We start from the raw sequence: 24,021 nt of genomic DNA, 5'->3' as shown, positions 1-24,021 counted from the left end.
GGACTGACCCTGGATTAATTAGTCAATGTAGATGAGACTTTAATGAAGAGAACTGTAGTGTACCACATGGGGATTATGCCCCATTTGGAGCAATGTGTCTCTTTTCAGTCTGCTTACTGCCTAACATTTTCCATTTTGATTGACCTTTTTCAAGCAAGGAAAAAAATGCTTTCAGTGATTGACAGGACCCTGCAAATGTTTTTGGGTAATTCTGTTGTCCTCTCTGGTCAGCAATAAAGAATGATGGGGATTGCAATCCAAAAATATTTGGAAGGAGATGAATTCTGCAACCCAGAGGTTTTTTTTTTGTTGTGTCAGGAGTGACTTGAGAAACTGCAAGTCGCTTCTGGTGTGAGAGAATTGGCCATCTGCAAGGACATTGCCCAGGGGACGCCTGGATAAATGGATGTTTTCATCATCCTTGTGGGAGGCTTCTCTCATGTCCCCGCATGAGGAGCTGGAGCTGATAGAGGGAGCTCATCTGCCTCTCCCAGGATTCGAACCTGCGACCTGTCGGTCTTCAGTCCTGCCGGCACAGGGGTTTAACCCACTGCACCACCGTGGGCTCCTAACCCAGAGGTGAAACAATGCTCTTAACAAATGAGGGGAAAATAAAGTTATCTTAAAATGGGTGAGACTGATTCTCATGGTTATAGAGGTTTGAAGACAATGAATTTTGGAATTTAGCAGTTAGAGGGATGACCAGCATATACTATGCTTCCTTAACTATGAATAAATAATAAGACATGACTAAAGCTGGACATATATTAAAATGTCAAACAATCTAGACCTGTATGTTTACTATTCATATTGGGTGTTTAAATAATTTCTGACAGACAGAAACAACATGGTGGTGGAAAGAGAGTTGCTATGGGGGAGAAATCACTGTCAGCTTTCACTAAAAGAACTCTGGAATGTTTTAATGAGATATTCTTTTGTGCAGTTGAAGCAGATAGTAAAGCATTGGCTGTTAATGATATTGGCTGTGATGGATCTGTTGTTAGAACAGACAACCAGCTTAGTTTTTATGCTCTTTATAACCTGCGCCTTCAGCTATCTGTCTGTGAAGAGAACATAAAAGGATGCAAGTTCTGAATTGGCAGTCCTCAAAGCTACTTTTAATGCTCGTAGCCAGTACAAGGTGGAAGAAACTAATTCAGAGATCCTTTTGTATTCCAAAGTGTTCAACCAGCTGATCTGAAACATGGGGGCAGGAAATGATATTGCTATTACCTTGCAAAGAATCTGTATGATGTGGGTGTATACCACATAATATCTTGATGTATGGTGTGATCACAAAACTTTGTGGTGAAAGTCATGCTCAGGCCTCCCAAATTACTTTGATTACCCATGGAAGCATGGTAGGCTACAAGAACATGTTGTACCCTCTTAGAAAAATTGGACTTTTAAAAATTACATTCATCTCCTATGATGTAATCAGTCTTAATTATATATAAGCTTATGTGCTGGCTATGTGACTCCTTTTACGATAGCTTCAAGCTTAATTTTTTAATTTCTTTACCTTCCTGATTTATATTTTCTTTCATAGGTAAAAGTAAAGGTTTTCCCTTGACATTAAGAATGGTTGTGTCTGACTCCGGGGGGGGGGGGGGGGAGTGGTGGTGGTGGTGGTGGTACTCAATTCTCCAAGGTCATGTGGCCGGTATGACTGCATGGAGTGCCATTACCTTCCTGCCAAGGCAGTACGTATTGATCTACTCACATGTTTTCAAACTGCTAGGTTGGCAGAAGCTGGAGCTAACAGTGAGAGCTCACCCTGCTTCCCAGATTCGAACTGTCAACCTCTTGGTCAACAAGTTCAGCAGCTCAGCAGTTTAACCTGCTGCACCACTGTGGGATCGATTTTCTTTCATACTTTATGCTTATTTTTGCATTCACTATTCTGACCAACAGAATCTGTTATCAGCTTCATTATGTATGCTGACAACTTATAATTGGGAGATTTTCATGGGAAAAAATGCTTGTTTTCACATGCAGTGGAATGTATAAGGTTCCCACTAACCAATCCATTCACAATTGTTTCTATCTGTGTAGGATGATCACTGATTACCGAGTTATCCTTCCTTTACTTCAGTGAGCTCAATGTGATGTACACGGTTTCCTCCTTCTCGCCACTTAATGTTCACAAGAGTGTGAAGTAGGTCAGGCCAAGAGGGAGTGATAGGGCCAAGATCACTCACTAAGTTTCATGGCTTGGGGGAACTAGAATATAGATCGCCTACATTTCCTAAAACATTTGAATGAACTGCTATATCACAGCAGCTCTCATGTCTAGTAAATCTGAGATGTATGTCTGGCAGATAGACTCCACAGAGATCTTTGCCAGTTTCAGATTTCAAATGAGGATCTTATTATTCAGATATAATAATTCATATTGTTTTCACTGAAGTTTAAATGTAGTTGCAAATCCTAACTAGATGACTAAATGTAGTTGCAAATCCTAACTAGATGACTAATTGATCAGTTGCTGAATGGTATGTCACCAATTAGATAAGTTCCTTAGAATCAATAGGCCTACTTAGTTTACTCTGATTTAATAACAGGGTAGGAGTCCCCCGTGATGCAGTGGGTTAAACCACTGAACTGCTGTACTTGCTGACCGAAAGGTCGGTGGTTCAGATCCTGCTGTTAGCCTCAGCTTCTGCCAACCTAGCAGTTCAAAAACATGCAAATGTGAGTAGATCAACAGGTACCGCTCTGGCGGAAAGGTAACGGTGCTCTGTGCAGTCATGCCGGCCACATGACCTTGGAGGCATCTACAGACAATGCTGACTCTTTGGCTTAGAAATGGAGAGGAGCACCATCCCCAGAGTTGGACACAACTGGACTTAATGTCAAGGGGAAACCTTTAACTTTACCTTAGGTAAATTTAATAATGGAAATAATATTGATATAGAGCCTCTTTTAGAAGGGTCTCCCCAGTCGAGGAGATCCTGAGGACCACACCAAAGAGGGTCCCTGAACCTTGGTGAGGGCAGCGAAGCCAATTCCAGCAGCAGCGAATAATAAAATAATAAATCCTCACCAAAGCGGAAGAAGTCGGTGTCCGAGGTGTCCTTATTTGCGATTCAGCTGTAATCGGATGCTAGGGTAGGGATATTTCCTCTACAAGCATATCAGTACAAGATTTACAGGCATTTTAATAGTAAAAGTACAGAAAAACATTTTGAATTTCCTGTCCGCCCCTCTCCGCCTGGCTCCACGCTGATTGGCTGCTGGCCCAAACAGCTGGGAGGAGGCTTGGTGGCCCGCCTAGCTTTGGGCCAATCAGCAGGCTTCTCCGCCTCGGGGGGACCAATCAGCGCTCTTCTCTCGCTTCCGAGGATGGACGAATCAGGAGAGAGAAGGCAGGACGACCGCGGACAATGGGGGAAATGATGGGATTATCGCTAGCCGGCCAGCTGGAATTTGAGGCTTTGTTTTGGCCGGCAAAGTGTGATTTTCCTTAAGAAAGGTTTTCCTGTTTCAGATCAGATAAGAAGTGTCCTTGATGGGTTTTGGTAGGAGGAACAAACAGGGTCAGGACAGGGGACCCCGGGGGTCGTTCCTGTCCCTTTGTAAATCAATCAAAGTGTCCAAATAGACTTCCTTACCTGCCAGGCGAACTCAGAGAGCGGGAAAGGAAATCTCAACTTGTTATTGTCCATGCAGATGTGAAATAATCAAATAAGTTTCGAGGGAGGCAGGGGTCCTCCCTCAGGCATTTCAACAGTCCTTGGTCACATTTTTCTAGGGCAAAAGGCAAGGGGAAAGGCGGGAAAACAAGCGATATTTCATGCATTTATCATCAGTACAAAACTCATATAGAAAAACCCCATTCCCACCCCACATCTTAAACATTTAATAAAAAAAATATTTTTATTTGAAAACTTGGAGTCCCATGTTTTTGGTGAAAGTTCGTGGAAACGGAGGTGGCTTGCAGTCCAAAGGAAGCAGCAGAAAGTCATTTTTTCCTGGTTGAAGTTAACAGATGGGCGCTGAGTTGATAGGTAACAAAATCAATAGCTTGGTCCTTGGGGAACTATAACTCCCTCCCAAGGACTGGGCCTCTTGCCTGGCCCCCTCTCTGACATCTCCTGGGGGCAGCCGCGGCAAGTCCCCAGTTGTGGGGCTAGGCAGGAACGAGCGGCAACAAGGAGAAATTGGCTGCTTGCGCAGAGCCGGCGAAGTTTGACAATCAGCTGTTTTCTGTCAAATTATATTCTTTAAAACAAAATAATTATTTCCCGGGTGTAGGGATCTTGGGGTCAATATCAGGATCTGAATCTAGTCATGGCTTATACCTGCTGTAGCTGGTGAGGTGGACCACTCAATTAATGCATATGCTGATTCTGGAGGATTTTCAGGGAATGGTGCCGCATTGCAACAGTGCCTCTGTTATCAGACACTAATCTAAACCTACTTGCAATTGCATATATCCTCTAATTTTACTGGACTGTCCTGGGATAATTTGGGTTTCGATTACCAGCCGTTAAAAAGTCAACATTGTGGGTGCCATGATTATGGTGCTTTTAAATAGTTGTTTGAATGTTGGTCTTGGATTATGGTAGTCAAGCAGGTGACTGATGCCCCAATTCACATTCAAGCTCTAGACCAAGTATATTCAGCTGTAGCCACCAAAGTTGTGGCCTTTTCAATTTAAATATAAAATGGCTTGTGCTCATTTGTGCTAAACAGGAAGCCGCAAAACCTCTGCTGGATCTGCAAGTATCTTTTCCTTCGGTTTGTTATTCCTAGTTTAGTGATGCAGATAGTCATCCTGTCAAAGCCACAGGATTTGGACTACAATGCCCATGTTTCATGCAAGAAATTGTGCTTAGGAGCATTTCTTACCAGTTGATTTTGGGGCCACTCAAGCATTCATTTTAAAACCCTTAAAAACCCCTTTTCTGCTTGTCTAGCTCTAATGTGAACAGCTATGGAACATTGGCTTCCTTTTTGACCCATTTCTCTTTTTTGATAAGTGTGGCTGCAGTTGCTAGGGGTGCTTTTATGTCCATTCTGCAGTGATTTCACATTGTGTTTTTTAGAGTATCTTTTCCTGCAATGGCAAAGAGGTCTTGCACAGAAGCAAGCCAGACTGGGACAAAACTAAGAGCCATTCTGTGACCCAAATGTATTATGGCAGTTTTTTTTAAAAAGGTCTTTTGACCTTGTGAACTAAAAATAAATTAAACTTGACTGCCAAGGTGAAAGGTGTCTAAAGGGATAGCAGAAGAGTTTTTCCTGTCTGTCCTAAATTGATATAATTCAGCTTATTCTACAGTCTATTACATTTTGGGCTTGTTCTCTTTCTCTCCTTCTGCTTTATAGGCTTGTCAAACATGCTGTAGAAGAAAATAGGAATATTGACTCACAGTCCATAAAAATACCCGCAGAGATCTGCAGATGCACTCAGGGACGTCTGGAAGTTTTTATCAAAAGCATATTAAACTAAGGCAAACTTTCAAAGAGGACAAGAATGACAAAGTTTGGTTAAAATTTAAAAATAACTAGCACATACAGGAACTCGGCGAACATGCAATGGCAACATGAATGTTTTGTATGGGAACTTGGCATATGGGCACAATCAATAAGGGTGCTTTGTGTGGGTGTTTAGCGGGGGAGTTTTGAGGGAGAGACCTGGAGTTGTATTGCAGTAACTATTTAGCAGCACTATAACAATAATGGAGCTGCTGCAGTCATCTGCAACAGCTCCGGTATGTTTGTATGTTTGTCTTGTTGGAAAGTAGGTAGCTATAGCAATAGCAAATGTAAGTTGGTAACCCTCTTGGAAGAGAAGATCCAGCAACTTGAACCTTGTATATTTATTCTTCAGTATTTTAAGGTTTTCCTGGACAGAGCAGAGCAAATCATCCTAGACAGGGGACATTTCTAAGGAGATAAGTTCCTCAACACAGGAGATAAGCATTTGGCACATAGAAGGGGAAGGAACAGGGACAATTATATAAGTTTGGAGCTATAGAATTAATTCAAAACTCTCTCCGATGATTACTGATGAGTAGGAGCAGCAACAGTGTCAGTTCTCAGAAAATATGAAGATGACCTTAGAACAGGGGTCCTCAAACTTCTTAAACATGTCACAGTCCCTCAAACTGTTGGAGGGCCGGATTATAATTTGAAAGAAGCATGAATGAATTCTTATGCACACTGCACGTATCTTATTTGTAGTGCAAAAATAACTTTAAAACAATTAAAATGAAGAACAATGTTAACAATTATACACTTATTAGTATTTCAATGGGAAGTGTGGGCCTGCTTTTGGCTGATGAGATAGGATTGTTGCTGTTGTTATTATGTGCTTTCAAGTCATTTCAGACTTAGGTTGACCCTGAGTGAGGGCCAGGTAAATGACCTTGGGGGGTCGTATCTGGCCCCCGGGCCTTAGTTTGAGGACCCCTGCCTTAGAAGATTCAGCACACAGCTCTGTTAACCTCTGGAAGAGAAATGTGGTGATGGCGGAGGACTCTAAGCTGAGGGAGGGTTTGCAGACTTAACAGGCCACCTCAAGAGGTGTGCCATATCCCTGGGGTAAACATCCACGATGTAACAGAAGGATTAACAAGGCTTTTCAAGCCCACTGACAGTTGCCCCATTTATTTTAGTCCATGTGGGAGTCACTTATATGCCAAGGTGTGGCCTTCTGTATATCACAAGGGATTACAAAGCTCTGGGTATGAAGCTGAAGGACCTTAATGCACAGGTTGTCATTTTGTCTCTCCTCCTAGTTGAAAGCCCAGAAAAGGACAGAGGAATAGTAGAGGTGAACAATTAGTTCTGCAGATGTTGCTGCTTGGAATGATTTGGCTTCTTGGGCCATAGTCAGAGAAAAACAAGGAGGCGATAGGACCTCTTCGAGGAGAAGATGGGGTAATGCTGACAGGGGACAGGGAAAAGGCAGAACTACTTAATGCCTTCTTTGCCTTGGTCTTCTCACAAAAAGAGAGTCTTCAACCTCAGCAAGATGGAGTGGATGAGGGATTGGAGGACATCCAACCCCAAATTGGGAAAGAAGTCGTCCAGGAATACCTGGCCGCTCTTAATGAGTTCAAGTCCCCAGGGCCAGATCAACTACACCCCAGAGTATTGAAGGAACTAGCGGAAGTCATTTCGGAACCATTGGCAACCATCTTTGAGAGTTCTTGGAGAACGGGAGAAGTTCCAGCAGATTGGAGGAGGGCCAATGTGGTCCCAATCTTCAAGAAGGGAAAAAAGGATGACCCAAACAACTACCGTCCGGTCAGCCTCACGTCGATACCGGGCAAGATTCTGGAAAAGATTGTTAAGGAAGCGGTCTGCAAACACTTAGAAACAAATGCAGTCATTGCTAATAGTCAACATGGATTTATCAAAAACAAGTCATGCCAGACTAATCTGATCTCTTTCTTCGATAGAGCTACAAGCTGGGTAGATGCGGGGAATGCCGTGGATGTAGCGTACCTGGATTTCAGTAAGGCCTTCGACAAGGTCCCCCATGACCTTCTGGCAAGGAAACTAGTCCAATGTGGGCTAGGCAAAACTACGGTGAGGTGGATCTGTAATTGGTTAAGTGGACGAACACAGAGAGTGCTCACTAATGCTTCCTCTTCATCTTGGAAAGAAGTGACGAGCGGAGTGCCGCAGGGTTCCGTCCTGGGCCCGGTCCTGTTCAACATCTTTATTAATGACTTAGATGAAGGGCTAGAAGGCATGATCATCAAGTTTGCAGATGACACCAAATTGGGAGGGATAGCCAATAGTCCAGAGGACAGGAGCAGAATTCAAAACGATCTTGACAGATTAGAGAGATGGGCCAAAACTAACAAAATGAAGTTCAACAGTGACAAATGCAAGATACTCCACTTTGGCAGAAAAAATGAAATGCAAAGATACAGAATGGGGGACGCCTGGCTCGAGAGCAGTACGTGTGAAAAAGATCTTGGAGTCCTCGTGGACAACAAGTTAAACATGAGCCAACAATGTGATGTGGCGGCAAAAAAAGCCAATGGGATTTTGGCCTGCATCAATAGGAGCATAGTGTCTAGATCTAAGGAAGTAATGCTACCCCTCTATTCTGCTTTGGTTAGACCACATCTGGAATACTGTGTCCAATTCTGGGCACCACAATTCAAGAGAGATATTGACAAGCTGGAATGTGTCCAGAGGAGGGCGACTAAAATGATCAAGGGTCTGGAGAACAAGCCCTATGAGGAGCGGCTTAGGGAACTGGGCATGTTTAGCCTGAAGAAGAGAAGGCTGAGAGGAGATATGATAGCCATTTATAAATATGTGAGAGGAAGCCACAGGGAGGAGGGAGCAAGCTTGTTTTCTGCTTCCTTGGAGACTAGGACGCGGAACAATGGCTTCAAACTACAAGAGAGGAGATTCCATCTGAACATTAGGAAGAACTTCCTGACTGTGAGAGCCGTTCAGCAGTGGAACTCTCTGCCCCGGAGTGTGGTGGAGGCTCCTTCTTTGGAAGCTTTTAAGCAGAGGCTGGATGGCCATTTGTCAGGGGTGATTTGAATGCAATATTCCTGCTTCTTGGCAGGGGGTTGGACTGGATGGCCCATGAGGTCTCTTCCAACTCTTTGATTCTATGATTCTATGATTTCATGGAGACAGATTTCTGGCAAGTGATGTCTTGCAGCTCTCAGCAATTGGCAGGAATGTTTTTTGCCAAGAGTTTTCTTGCAGACTAGAATTCATCAGGTGCTGGAGATACTATTATAGAGACAAGTGGGCAAATTGTACAAGACTTCAACAGTGGGAGGAACAAAACCATAAATAAGCAGCTAGCTCCAGCCAGTGGTCCGTAAGACCAAAAACCTGGTCAGTGGCCTCAATATTACTACACTGTTGCCTCAAAACCACATAGCTCTGGTCTTGTGAAACCCTCTTATAGTGCCGAGGTAACAGGAATGTCAGAAGGGGAGAGGCTGACTACCCACGAAAGATTACTACTAGCATATCAGCTCTAGATGATTAAATATGGTTTTCTGCAGATGAGCAAATTGCGACTAGTGTAGCATATGTTCTGTATCAGAAACTAGAGTTGATATGATCTATCTAATGTAATTTTCTGAATTAGCACCCCCAAATAACCAAACCAAATCTAAAATTGACAAAAACCGGATTATTAATCCTTTTGGTACTAATGTTGGAGAGTGTCCCTGGTCAAAGTGGTCCCTGGTCAAAAAAGGTTTGGGAACCATTGTGCTAGGGTCTTAGATGTCTATACACTCATGCATGGAGCATGGGAAACAAACAAGATCAACTCTTAACACAGTAAGATAAATATGATAAAATAGGCATCACTGAAATCTTGTGGGGTGGCTCATGATTGGAATGTAGTAATAGATGGGTATCACCTATTTGTGAGAAATAAACTAAACAGGAAAGGAGGAGGAACATTATATGTCAAAGATGTTTGTTTACACTTATGAGGAGAATAACAACTTACATTCTAGAAGCCAAGTTGACAGTATTTGGGCTAAAATTAAGAGGGAAAGAAACAACAGGGATATCATTGGGACCTCTACAACTGATCTCTAAGCCAAACTATAAACTTATATGATGCCTTGCTGGAACAGATGTTCATATAATTCAGAAATAATTAAAGTCCTAAGATTTTCTGCTCATGGGGTGTGTGTATTACATTTTATGAAACTAAATGGGAATTTAATTAAAGATATCTTGGATCAGATTGTGCTTCTAAACCCATGTATGTGGATAACCGCATATTCAAATATTTGAAGTCTGGGATTTTCTGCTTGCTGGAGTCCACGTTATTAAATATTTATTTTTTATTAAATTTTATTAAAGACAGTCACCCTGCCACATTGGTGGGGATTAAGGGCGCAGCACACATTTAAAAGTGGCAAAAAGTGCAAATAATCCATAGATTTGCTTCCACCTCCACTGGTTCCCTCCACCATTTTAAATAACAGAACACCAGTTTACATCTTCAGCTGTGCTCAGTTATTTAGGCTTAGTCAGTGGTCAAAATTTGGTCACTAGGAGAAAATCAAACTTTAGGGTTTGGCTGAGGCTGAATAGTAACAGCTCTCCAAAGTTCACACAGAAACCTTTTCCCTGACCCTACTTGGCAGATACCAAATACTAGACCTTCTGCATGCACATACTGAATTAAGATATTTTTGTGATTATTGCTGTGATCATGAAAATTTGACCTCTGACATGAACCTTGGAGTGCCTTGTCAGCTGCCCTGAGTCCCTTTGGGGAGTTGGTGGCAGGATATAAATAAAATTTATTATTATTGTTGTTGTTGTTGTTGTTGTTAAAATGGCAATAAGGAAGACATTTTTGCACAGCTGCAAGATGGAAACAATTTCTTTTACAAAAATGATGGCAAGATAGTGTATCTGAAATACATTGTACATTTGAAGACACTGTGTGAACAGAACACTGTATGTAAATGGTAAGTGTGCTACAATGGGAAAATAAAATATCCAAATTTAGGAGGAGGAGGAGGCGACAATGCACTTGCACTGGTGGCAGTTTTAGGGGGCAAGGATGAAAATTCATGTCCTATCACCCCCAGAAGATCTGATAAGTAAATGATGCTGCATCTTCTTTCTGTTGTTTTCTGATCCCAGTTGTCACTCAAAGCTTCATTGCTACCCCTTAATTATTGGAAGCGTCATGTGGCAATAATTGCAGAGCTTTCAAAAGTAATTTTTTATTACTGTTTCCAGAATCTGCACTTAGTATGGTGTGCATGGGAAATTATGGGGACTATAGTGCAAAAATAACTTTCTCCTGCTTTTGTTATGATGTGTTTCCTCTCAGCCCAATTTCCCTCTTCTGTTCATAAAGGGAAAGGGGCATTGCATAGCCTTTGATGCCTCCTTAAGTGTAACCAAGCATTTTTGTTTGCCAAAGCAAAACTGATGTTAAATTGCAATTGCAAACTAGCATACTTATAGAAACAACAGAAAAAATCCAATAAAAACTCTGAATGTAAACTGAACCTATAAAGTTTTGTGAATCTTGTAGACATTTTTCTTCCCTTCAGCAAGGCAGTCTTGAAGAACAGTTTCACACTCAATTTGATGAGATGCATAAAATGCAAAAGGTGCACTTTTGCTTATGACCCTTTCACATATGTGCATTTGCATGCATACATTTCTGAGTCTTCTCATGACTTGAAAGCATCCCCATGCATTTTATAGGATTTTCTTAGGCAAGGAATGCGCAGAGGTCGTTTTGCCCAGTTTCTTCCTCTGATATATAGCCTGCATCAACTGATAGTCATTGGCACACTCCACATAGCATTCTGATTCCACTTTTAATGCTTTTAATACTGTATGAAAATGCAGGATTCGCAGTTTGGTGAAGCACTAGAATTCTCTGGCTAAATACACCCCACAAACTGCAAATTCCAGGACTCCACAGGATGTTGCCATAGCAGTTGAGGTGAAATCATAGCACATTGACAGTTTAATGTGAAAGTCCCCTTAGTTGCAGTCTTCAATTCTTTTGATTGTAGAATTTCTCTACCTTCCGTGGGCTGCTTGGATGATGAGTAACTCATTGACCTATCTTGACAAAAAAAATGCCATTTCCATTATTGAAATAAGATGTGCTTTCTTGACACTAAAAACTATACCTTTTGCGTGTATACACAAAACAGGTAAGATCAGTGTACATGGATTTCATTAGATCCTGTAGACTTTTCTTCACCACAGGTCCACTTTTAAATACTCATTGTGATTTTGGACCCTCAAGACTTCACTCAAGATTTATACTTTTTCAAGAGAAAATTTCAATTTTCTCTTGAAGGCCCTTCAAATTTAGAGAGAAAGGGATATAAATTAATCTGTTAATGCACACACTTCTTTAATATTTTATATCATATAATATATAATATTTTGACTAGACCGATTACATGTGAATTTAAAATAATAGTATCAACAACAATAATAGTTAATAATTCAATAACGTAATCCTTCCTGGACCCCATTTGAGAACATTGGAGCCCCTCAGGGGTCCCCAGAACCCAGTTTGAGACCCACTGCTCTAAACTATGAATAAATAAAAGTTTAAGCAAGGGCACTCTTCCTCTTGCAGCTCCTCTTGCAGTTCCTTGTGTCCTTGAAAAATATTTGGTAGATCAGGAGAACCTTCTGAAGATTGTGGGTTGGGACTTGGGAGTTTGCAGAGTGAGAGACAAACCATCTTAAACCAGGCATATGTTTGGAGCTTTTTAAAACCAGTATGTTGTAGATGCTTGAATGTTATACCAGGGCTCTTGAAAATTAGGATTTGAATTCCTGTTCAGTGTCTTGTTGGAAGTGGGCAATGACCCAAGTGAGCATATCCATATTACACAAGGGTTGGCAGGGGAAAATATTTATTTATTTACAGTATTTATATTCCATTCCACCCTTTACATCCCAAAGGGGACTCAGGGCAGATCACAGAACACATATACGGCACACATTCAATGCCATTTATACACTGACAAGACAGACAATTGTACATAGATAGAGGTATATATATGCTTTTCCCATCTTCGGCATATTGGAGGATTGTGCTCGGTTCTAGCCATTGGGGGAGGGGGGCTGTTGCTTCATCTCCCTGCCGAAGAGCTTTGTTCGTAAACTTCCTGCTTGATAGAATTGCTGGCATTTTTTGACATTTCCTTATGGGTGTTTTAAATACCTTCCCGGTTAAGCAGTACCTATTTACTCACTTTTTTTTTTTGCTTTCGAACTGCTAGGTAGGCAGAGGTTGAGCTAAAGGCCAGGAGCTCACCCTAATCAGGGCTTCGAACTGTCAACCTTTCAATTGGCAAGATTTAATGCAACTGGTGATTAACCTGCTGTGTTAATATGGTTAGTCCCAAGTATCAAATCGTAGAACTCAGCTTCAGACAGTTCAAGGATCAAAGGGAGTAATTTTGAGCAGAATCCAGTGCAAAACTGCCAGAAAGATTAATCCAGAAGTAGATACCAAAAGTCAAAGATAAAGGAAACCAGAGGTGTCAGATTAGTTTGCACAGAGGGTTGGGAATTGTTGTTCAGCAGCAACAGAATAGCTTGAGTTTTGCTAATGTATAGCTAGCAGTTACCAAGGGCAAGATGGATTGATGATATCCTTGAAGTGACTGGCTTGACTCTGAAGGAGGTGGGTTGGCTGACAGGGAGTTCTGGTGTGGGCTGGTCCGAGGTCACAAAGAGTCGGAAGTGACTGAACAAATAAACAACAAAACTAGCAGTTAATTCCCAAGATGGCTTCATTAGCTTGGCATCCTCTATTTAACATGAAGCAGGGCATTGCCTGAGCTTTTTCTCCCTAACTTTAATTTACACCTTGAAGTAGTGTTTTTGTCTCCTCTTCCTGATCTGCATGTGCTGGTTGGGATGTACTGGGCTCTGCCACGGCTGGATGGCCAACCTCCTCTGGCTCCAACTGAAGTTTGTTATGCTTGCTCTGCTCTTCTTCTCTGTCCAAGGAAGCCTCCTCCAGGTAGGACATGGCAATTAACTATGGAAGACCGCTGGATGACTATGAGCAAGCTACACTCTCTCAGCAATGCAAAACCTCCTTTGAATAACTCTTGCTTAGAAACCATATGATAGAGAAATTATTCACAGGAATTTACCTGAAAGAACATAACAACAGCAGCCCAAGTAAGCAGGACTCTACTTTTACATGTTGTTGTTGTTCATTCGTTCAGTCGTCTCCGACTCTTCGTGACCTCATGGACCAGCCCACGCCAGAGCTCCCTGTCGGCCGTTACCACCCCCAGCTCCCTCAAGGTCAGTCCAGTCACTTCAAGGATGCCATCCATCCATCTTGCCCTTGGTCGGCCTCTCTTCCTTTTGCCTTCCACTTTCCCCAGCATAATTGTCTTCTCTAGGCTTTCCTCATGATGTGGCCAAAGTACTTCAACTTTGTCTCTAGTATCTTTCCCTCCAGTGAGCAGTCGGGCTTTATTTCCTGGAGGATGGACTGGTTGGATCTTCTCGCAGTCCAAGGCACTCTCAGCACTTTCCTCCAACACCACAGCTCAAAAGCATCGATCCTCCTTCGCTCAGCCTTCCCTAAGGTCCAGCTCTCACATCCGTAGGTGACTACAGGGAATGCCATGGCTTTGACTAGGCGGATCTTTGTTGCCAGTCTGATGTCTCTACTCTTCACTATTTTATCGAGACTGGACATTGCTCTCCTCCCAAGAAGTAAGCGTCTTCTGATTTCCTGGCTACAGTCTGCATCTGCAGTAATCTTTGCACCTAGAAATACAAAGTCTGTCACGGCCTCCATGATTTCTCCCTCTATTTTCCAGTTGTCAATCATTCTTGTTGCCATAATCTTGGTTTTTTTGACGTTTAGCTGCAACCCGGCTTTTGCGCTTTCTTCTTTCACCTTGATCTACTTTTACATAGATCCCCTCATTGATCTTAGCTACTTGTAGTTCTCAGGAATCATTGATTGTAAAGGAAACTTGGCATTACACTGTCATTATGTTTCTGAAAGAACTTTAGGAATGTTTCCCCTCCTTTAAATGTTTAACATTGGAGTATTTTTAAAACACCTTCTCCTATCCCCTTCTCCATCTCTAGCTTCACTTACGATAATTCTTTCGGATTCTTGGAGTGGCCTCTGTGGATTTTCATTGGGTTTATGGCTCCATGGCAGTTCACTAGCTGGGTGGAAGGTGGACTTACAGATGGGTGACATGCAGGCAGATTTCATGGCATCCATTATTACTTCAGCCTGTTGCTGTACTTCCTATTTATTTCGGTCCACTGCTTTTTCCATTTCACCTTTCAGAAATCACCAGGGACTAAGCCCAGTTCAAGGCTTTATGACTTTGTAATTATCTAATCCTGAATCCCATTGATCTAATGCAGCTGCCAACTTCAGTCTCATGGCCATTTGGGTCAAAACACCTTAGCCAGGCTCTTAAAAACAAACCCAAACACTTAGAATGTTATATATTGGCTGCTATCACATTGCCTCTAGATGCTTCCCTTCTAATTTCTTAGTTTCTTGCTTGAAATAGATTGTGTTGTGAACTTTTGCCTCTTTTCCCACATTTTTCAATGTTAGTAAATCCTTTAAGACTTAAAACCTAATATTAGACCAGAGTAATGAATATTATTTTCCCTGATGTGCTCCACTGAATATATTCATATCATTAATGACAGTTTGCTGGCCTCCCCCTTAATTCTTTGAGAAATATGTATAGAACTTTATTTACTTTACTCCCCAAACTAGAAGGTCAGAAAGCAAATCCTTTTGTAATTTAAGACACATTCTATGGGGAGATGTAGAACATTTCAGTATTGTAATGCATCCAGGACTTACAATATATACAATATTGATTGCTCTGGACTCTGAAGGATTTTGTTTTATTGGAATGTGTATAACAGGAGGGCAGCAGTAGCAGTTTGAAAGACACAAGGAAAGTTTTCAATGGGGAAAAGAACAAGAGAGATGGAAGCTGACAGGCTTGGCCCAGAGTGTGGATATTTGTAACTGGCCAACAGTTTGAAGAATTTTGAAAATCTAAAAAAGGTTTTCTTAAAGAATAACTTTAAAAAGCTCCAGCTCTATAACTTTTTTCCATTAGAAAAGTTGCATTGGGGTGCTGTGAGTTTTCGGGCTGTATGACCATGTTCCAGAATTATTCTCTCCTGACGTTTCACTCACACCTATGGCAGGCATCCTCAGAGGTTGTGAAACGTCAGGAGAGAATGCCTCTGGAACATGGCCATACAGCCTGGAAAACACACAGCAACCCAGTGATTCTTGCCATGAAAGCCTTCAACAACACAAAAGTTGCATTGTTTCTCAAGCCATTGGGGAACCAGCTGAAACAGATTTATTTTACAGATTTTCAGCTGTGCTGTTAAGTGTTTTGCTGCTTGATTTATTGGTTGTATTTTATTGTGTTTTTATGATTTGTGATGGTCATGTTGTGGTTTTATGTATGCTATAATGAAGGTTGTTAGCTGATCTGGGATTCCATGTAAAGGAGTGTTGTATGAATCAAATCCGAAAGCAAATCACTGCTTTTTTTGCTCTTGGGGTGGCCTGCAAGATTGAGAACTGCTAGTTTAAACAATAAAAATATAGGATGACACCCCTGCTTACTGAACAGACTCAAAGATTCATTAAGCTTTGTGTATTATTTATTTACAGTATTTTTATTCTATCCTTCTCACTCCGAAGGGGACTTGGGGTGGATCACAGAACACATATGTGGTAAGCATTCAGTGCCATTATACAAAGACAAGACATACGGCGGTATACATAGAGGTATATATGGGCTTTTTATCCCATCTTGGAGGCTGTGCTCGATTCTGAGCACAGGGGGGTAAGTGTCCCCCTGCTGAAGAGCTTTTGTTCATATATGTCCTCCTTTTTAAATCAAATCGCCAGCATTTTCTGGCATTTTCTTTGCTGGAGCATGTAAGAAATCAGTGTGTGTGTGTGTGTGTCAACTGTAAAATAAGATGCCCAAAGCTGATTGATCAGGCTATGCCCAGGGAGCTGGCTGAGCCTGGGACTTTTGGATACTATTACATTTTTCAGGATTGATCTAAGCAGGTGCTTAGAGAGAAGCAGAGAGAAACAGTTTTGGAGTGTGTTCTTGCTTCATGAGTTGCTGGAGGAAGATTTGCCACATGGACAAAGAAAGACCATTTTAAATCTGTCATGAAAGGACATTATGTAAGTTGATGCAACTGATCACATGATTGTAAATATGTTCTGAATTACGAAGAGTAAACTACTTGTTCTTTATTGATCAACTGTGTGGCAATGCAGTGTGTGGGTTGATCAAACGTGAACTACACATGGTTTATTTTATATTAAGCCACATCCGTATGGGGGCCAAAATGCCTCCCCACTTTTTAAAAGTGATACCTATTTATCTACTCACATTGCTGTTTTTGATCTGCTAGGTTGCAGGAGCTGGGCTGAAGGCCAAGAGCTCACCCTGACCCGGGCTTCAAACTGCCAACCTACTGATTAGCAAGATTTTCTGCATCTGGCGGTTAACCTGCTGTGCTAAAGTCCAGTCCATTCCATACAATGACCAAACAAAGACCCCCGGAAACCAACAACTAGGACATGAAACTTCTTGTTGATTGTTGCTTGCTAATAACTGGTATTCAGTGGCATAAATGTCAAATTCTGAATGCTTCCAATTCTGGATGTAAACATCTTTGCTAATGGCTATTGATATGTCTGTTATGTGTATATCTGCCGAAACCCTTTTCAAAGCCATCTAAATGAGTTGAAGATGTGACTTCTTGATTTCCATTAACTAATTATCTATTGAATGGAAAGAATTACTTGGATTTTCAAATAATACTTTACCGTAGGAAGCCTCAATTCATTGCTTCTTTCTGTATTAGGCTGTATGAGATCTGAATATTCATATCTATGAGTAGAATAATAGAGAGTGATAATGCCTTCACGGTGCAACCCATAATTAGAATCTTAAAGTTTTGAGAAAAGTGCTTGTTTCTCTGAAAACAAGAAATAGGCTGGCATTATTCTTTTTTCCTGAAGGGCTGAGATAGTTAACCAGACAATAGCATCTGTTTTTATTCTCATAATCAAAACTAGTGAGGCAAACTAATTTGTTGTTCATATATGAGAAGCAATTCATCTGCAGTGACTGAAATGATCACTTAGGCAGAAAGAAAACCCATTTAAAGTTGAATAAATGGCTCCTTTATGTTCTGTGGACATAGATGACAGGCCGATGGAATACAAAAGAGAACTTTCGGGACCCCTGGCTCGTATCAGAAAGGTATTTTATGATGGATTAATGGGATATCATAAATTATCAGATAATAAGTGTGATAATTATTCTTATTTATCACTGGGCTGAGTTGGCTGATTCACCTGTCATGCTTTTATTCTGGTTATCCCTGAAGATGCCTCTTATAATAAATGCAGTCCAAAGGTCATTTTAACATTTTTTTGTCATAATAGCATACTGATTATTTTCTAATTGAAAAATGTAAACTAGATACACGTGAGTTAATGGGGGTGAACCCACTATCTGAAATACAATGTAGGGAGAGAGCATGTGCCCTCTGTTCTAGAAGAAAGAACACTGCAATTTTCCATACTATTACAGTATCTCGTTTTTCAACCTCCCCACATTATTTCTATTATGTTTTCTAATCAGAAGAGAACATTGTTTTTAAACAAAGTATATAGATGTTGTTCCATTTTATGGGTGTGTCTAGGCCTGAAGAAATAAATGGATCATTTTTGATACGAAATGTTGCTAGATGAATGTTAATATTTCATTCCCACGAAGGTCTCTTTTTCTGTATGTAAGTTACATTACAGTTAGTGTTCCTGGGCAGAAAAATAATTAATCCCATTTTTTAAAAAAATCTTTGCTTTTATGTTGCTTCAAAGTGCCTGCATGTTAATAGTAATAGTAATAGTAAGAAGCATTGAAAAAATTGTTACCTGTCAATTGCAAAAGACCACTTTACTTTGATCTGCACACATCATTTCAAAAAAAAATCACACAGTCCTAGATGACAGATCCCAAGTGCAGACTCTGCAAGGATGCTGACGAAACGAGAGATCACATCCTCAGCTGCTGCAAGAAGATCGCACAGACAGACTACAAGCAGAGGCATAACGTCATTGCTCAGATGATTCATTGGAACTTGTGCCACGAATGCCATCTGCCTGTGACAAAGAACTAGTGGGATCACAAGCCTGAAAAACTTACAGAAAATGAACACGTCAAACTACTCTGGGACTTCTGAATTCAGACTAACAGAGTTTTGGAGCACAATATTCCTGATCTCACAATCGTGTTAAAAAACAAAGTATGGATCGTCAATGTTGCAATCCCAGGCGACAGCAGGATTGAAGAGAAACAACTGGAAAAGCTGACATGATACTAGGATTTAAAGATTGAACTTCAAAGACTCCGACACAATCCAGTCAAGGTGGTCCAAGTGGTGATCAGCACACTGGGTGCAGTGCCTAACGACCTTGGCCTGCACTTAAACACAATTGGCGCTGACAAAATTACCATCTGTCAGCTGCAAAAGGCCACCCTACATGCACAGCTTATTCCACTCACCTTGTTGTCAGCTCAGCACTTACAAAGCATGACTTAGCATTGGGTTCATGTGATGTTTCTTGTCCACTATTTTGTGAGGCCATAATCCGATAGCTGTAATTATAAAAGTTATATGGAAAAAGGAATGCTTCTATATGTTGTAAGCTACAATAGTAATGTAAGATTGTAACAACATTGTTCCTAGAAAGAAAGGAATTAATTACAAGTAATGTTTTTGCAACAAATTATGTGGAGATAATTGTTCCATAAATCATTAGTTGACCATTTGGAGCTCTTTTAGGCCACTATGGAGGTGAGATGGTAATCTGTTACTTCCTTGAAACCTATCTGTTTCCCGAAGGTAAAGTGAATGGAAAAATGCAGCAATTATGCCACAGCTTATGGAATATGGCATTTTGTGCCAGAAGTAAAATCATTACATGTCCGACTGGAAGCATTTGGGGAATCTTGCCAGGTGTTAAAATGGCTACTGTAAGCCACATGGTAAGGACACAAAGATAATAAACAAGTCTATAGGTAAATTTACATGGCCAAAATGGATGCGCACATCTTTATTAAGTACACGCTGGCCCATTTGGTTATCAAGTGGGGATGGGGGAAGACTGTTAAATGTTAACATCAAAAGATGTAGAAACCCCTGGTGGCACAATGGGTTAAACCCTTGTGCCGGCAGGACTGATGACCGACAGGTCAGCGGATCGAATATGGGGAAAGCGGGTTAAGCTCCCTCTGTGAGCTCCAGCTCCCCATATGGGGACATGAGGGAATCCTCCCACAAGGATGGTAAAACAACAAATATCTGTATATCCCCTGGGCAACATCCTTGCAGACAGCCAATTCTCTCACACCAGAAGCAACTTGCAGTTTCTTAAGTTGCTCCTGACATCGGGGGGGGGGGGGGGGAATCAAATGGTATGCACGGGAAAGGGGAGTGTATTCAAGGAACTTCTTTTTTCATGTTTGCTCACTATACATGAGATACATCATGCCTTGGAGATCTCATCTTATGAGGAAAGAGAGGCGTAGAGGCAACAGAGAACCCACATAGCAGGCTTAATCAGTGCCAGAGGGGATTGGCAGTCCTGCCCTGAAAGTGGAGCCAGGAGCATCCCATGTCAACTCTGAAGATCAGAACTCAAGAGACACTGCATCTTTTTGGAAAACAGAGACTGAAGGAGCAGCAGCAACAAAAGAGCAGGACATACTTTCTGAGCTTTACAGGAAATGGCAACCAGCATGCGTTGCTGATTTAGAGCTGGCTATAAATTAGCACAGCTAAGGCCATCTCTTTGCTGCAAGGCAGCTGTTTTACTATCGCTGTTCGGCATCATGTGACATTCCCTGCTCTATTCTGCTGACCCTTGGCTTGCTTCTTTGACTAGTCTCTTCAGTGACTCCCTGCTTCCTTTTTAATGTTTCTTGGACTGCGTTTTGTACTCAGATCCTGGATTATATCAACTATGCATCTACTCTTAAAAATAAATGTATCTCAATTTTTCATTGCTCCTATGACCTGGCACTGGATTTTATCAATGCTCTTCTGTGTCTCAACCACCTTGCACCTGTGCATTTCCCCCTCTGTTGATGGATTTCAGAAGAGAATCACAGAGTTTGAATAGTCCGTAGGGCATCTAGTCCAACTCCATGTCATGCTTTACAGCTAAAGTACTCCTCAGAAAAAGCCATCTAAGTTCTCTTTTAAAGTATCCAAAGAAGGAAGGTGTTGAAAACCCACTGTGTTGACCCTGATCTGGCTTAGTTTCTCCATGCTCACTTTCATGGACAATAGGTGAACCTCTAGTGCACTCACCAATCTGAAAACAAACTTTAAAAGTAATATGGGAGGATAATGTTCTTAGCAAAAAAATGTCATTTTTTCCAGATAATGATGGAGGACTTGAAAGCATAGGTGAGTCAGGAGTCAGCCTTTGGAGGCACTCAATTAAAACTAATTTCTGTCTCCCAAATCAATAAGGACCCCTTTTATGTGAAGGGCCAATGCAAAAATGAATTTGGAGGCTATTGCCAATGGTGGGCAGGACCCGAGTCAGAGTTGAAAGTAATTCTTTTTGTAACACAGTTTTTTTCTTTCTCCTGTTCACTTTTTATTCTGTTTTTCCCAACCCATATTCTTAGAAGGCTCGACCGCCTAGAAACACAAAATTCAGCCATCTTTAGGACAGAGTTTAGAGAACTATTACTACAGTGTTCCCTCATTACTTCGTGATTCACTTCCTGTAAACTCGCTATTTTATGGGTTTTTAAAAAATTAAGTAACGAGGGAACACTGTAGCAAGGAGGGAAGAGGAGCTGCCCCCTTGCCCTCCTCCTCATCATCGCCTGGTCTCTTGCCGCCTCTTGGGCCCTGTGCCGCCTCCTCAATTGTGGGGCCTAAGCAGTGGCAAGAGGCACAGGCAGCAACAAGGAGGAGGAAGAGGAAGGTAAAGAGGGGAAGGGGGCAGCTCTTCTTCCCTCCCCACCCTCTTTACCTTTCTCTTCCTGCTCCTCGTCACCACTGGGGTCTCTTGCTGCAGCTTGGCAGCAAGAACCCCGGCAGTGACGAGGAGCAGGAAGATGAAGGTAAAGAGGGTGAGGGGCGGTCTTTCCCCCTCCTCACCCCATTTACCTTCCTCTTCCTGCTCCTCATTGCCACCGGGGCCTCTTGCCGCTGCTTGGGCCCTGCGACACCTCTGCTGCCTCCTCAATTGCAGGGCCCAAGCAGCGGCAAGAGGCCCAGGCGGTGACGAGGAGGGGGAAGAGAAAGGTAAAGAGGGTGAGGAGGGGAGGGGTATCCCTACATCATGGTTTTTCACTTATCACGGGGGTTCCTGGAACAGAACCCTCGCAATAAGTGAGGGAACACTGTACTACTTTTTGGACAAGAAATTACAGATTGTTCCACCCAGCATGTCATTCTGATTGGTGGATTCTTGAAACTGTAATAAAGAAAACACCTTTTGTTACAGTTTGTCAATTTGTGCAGAGCAGCAGAAGATTCGTCTTTTGTTTATTCAAAATGGAGCAACACAAGTAGAAGAAAAGCAAATCTTAAATTTTACTCTTGTGCTGCAGATTCATGAAAAACAGCAACTTCAACACAAACTTTCTAGTAATAATATAATCACAGCTCCTCTGGAGTATCAATCTCACGTATAGTCCTTGCATTTAATTCATGCAGTGCTTTCCTTCAGAAAATATGTCTACTTCCAATCTTCATTTCTTCTTCATGGAGATGAGCATAGAAGGCAAACTTGCCAGCGTCAAATAGGCTGCAAGCCAGTTGCTTACACCGAGTAAGGTTAGGAGCAGACATTCAGTAAGCCCAAAATCATGCACCAAATACTCCCCAGTTATACCCCTTCGGGAGTGGCCCAAACTTGTTGACCTTAATTACCCCAATTACTCAGCCTGTTGATTGCAATTAACCAGGATGAGTCTTTTCCCTCTCTTAACAAATTTGAAGGTATCGCTGAGCAGGAATATAAAAGCTCTGTATAGTGGTAGCTGGTGCTTGCTATTTCAGTGTGGTCATGAATTTAGGTTTTAAACCAGGCTTTGAAGGAGCTCTCCAAAGTGCTGAACTCGATTCAGTACCTTGAAGAGAATGTATTTAACGCCCCACTAACATGCAACCAGCAGTTGCCACTGGCTTTGTATCTAAAGGTGTTTTTATGTAGCACCTGTCACATAGGTCTAACCATTCTTCATTGAGACATGATACAATTTTAAGAAGAATATGATATATCCTGATAAACCTAAACAATGGGGCATGAGAGGCAGCTGGGGCGAAAGAGAAATCTGGACCCTTCCACCAACTTCCTTCTCATTAAAAAAACCCCAGAATAACCCAGAATATTTTTGCCGGTCTGATTGACCCAATGGGGGTGAGGTCAGTTGACATAGCCACTCATTGAAAACTGAGTTTAAAGTTGGATAAATATTTAATGGTTGTAGATTTGGTGGTTGTATACAAAAATCCATTAAAAAGGGACATACAATCTGGGGAAAACAATCTTATTAGAAAGTCTGTTAGGTTTTTATTGTAGAGAAACTTCAACAAAGATTTTTATTTTACTGAGTACATCCAATCTTTCATGAAAGAGATCTCCAGGACTCTCCCAATAGGTTTGTGCAGATCTGGCTCTTCTCTCTTTCTCTCGCTAAACCTGTCCTTGTGTTTCTCTCACTTTAAATCTTTTATCCTTGGGTTGCTACCATAGGCAGTGTGGATTACATAGCGACGGCTCCAGATATTTCACAAAGTCCCCGCTTGTTCTCATCCTGCAGTGCTTACGGTCTGAAGAAATGATGTGATGAAAGAAATTTGAAAGGCACCGTTAGGCAATCCTGAGGCAGGCTTGCCACATTCCTCCTTTTTACAGCTTATTGCTTTCTGAATGTTTCTTTTGACTGGCCATCAATCATCATATATTTGAAACTTCCAAGGGGTCCCTGAAATATCTGTTCCTTATGATAAAAGTTAGTCATAGCACAAACTGGAGGAGAAAGGGAAAGTGCTTTGGACATCAAGTTAAGCAAAAGCTTTGTTCCAGCTTTATCCCCCTTGCACCATATTCTTTCTTTTTTCTTCCCTGTCTGTCTTTCATTTTCAGAAATATTTTCTTTTTCCCTCAGCAGGGCCTCACTGGTTAGCCTATGACAGACCTCTTGTGTGTGCTTAAGCAGCAGTCTGAGGAAGTAAAGAGTTGGGCTTGAAGACAAATGGAGACATGTTGTGACATACAAAGAAACTCCAGGGAATGACAGAGGAGCAGAACAGGATTCTAAGGTAGCTTTTTGGGGGCAAGCCTGAGAAAGCACACTCACACGCTTACCTAGCTTTTCTTTCCTTCCTTCCTTCCTTCTTTCTTTCTTTCTTTCATTTTTTCTTTTGCTACCTTCCTAGGCTCAGGGC

This window comes from Anolis sagrei, chromosome 5, assembly GCF_037176765.1.
Source record: "Anolis sagrei isolate rAnoSag1 chromosome 5, rAnoSag1.mat, whole genome shotgun sequence".
In the NCBI taxonomy this organism is placed as follows: Eukaryota; Metazoa; Chordata; class Lepidosauria; order Squamata; family Dactyloidae; genus Anolis; species Anolis sagrei.
This window is presented reverse-complemented; position numbering follows the sequence as displayed.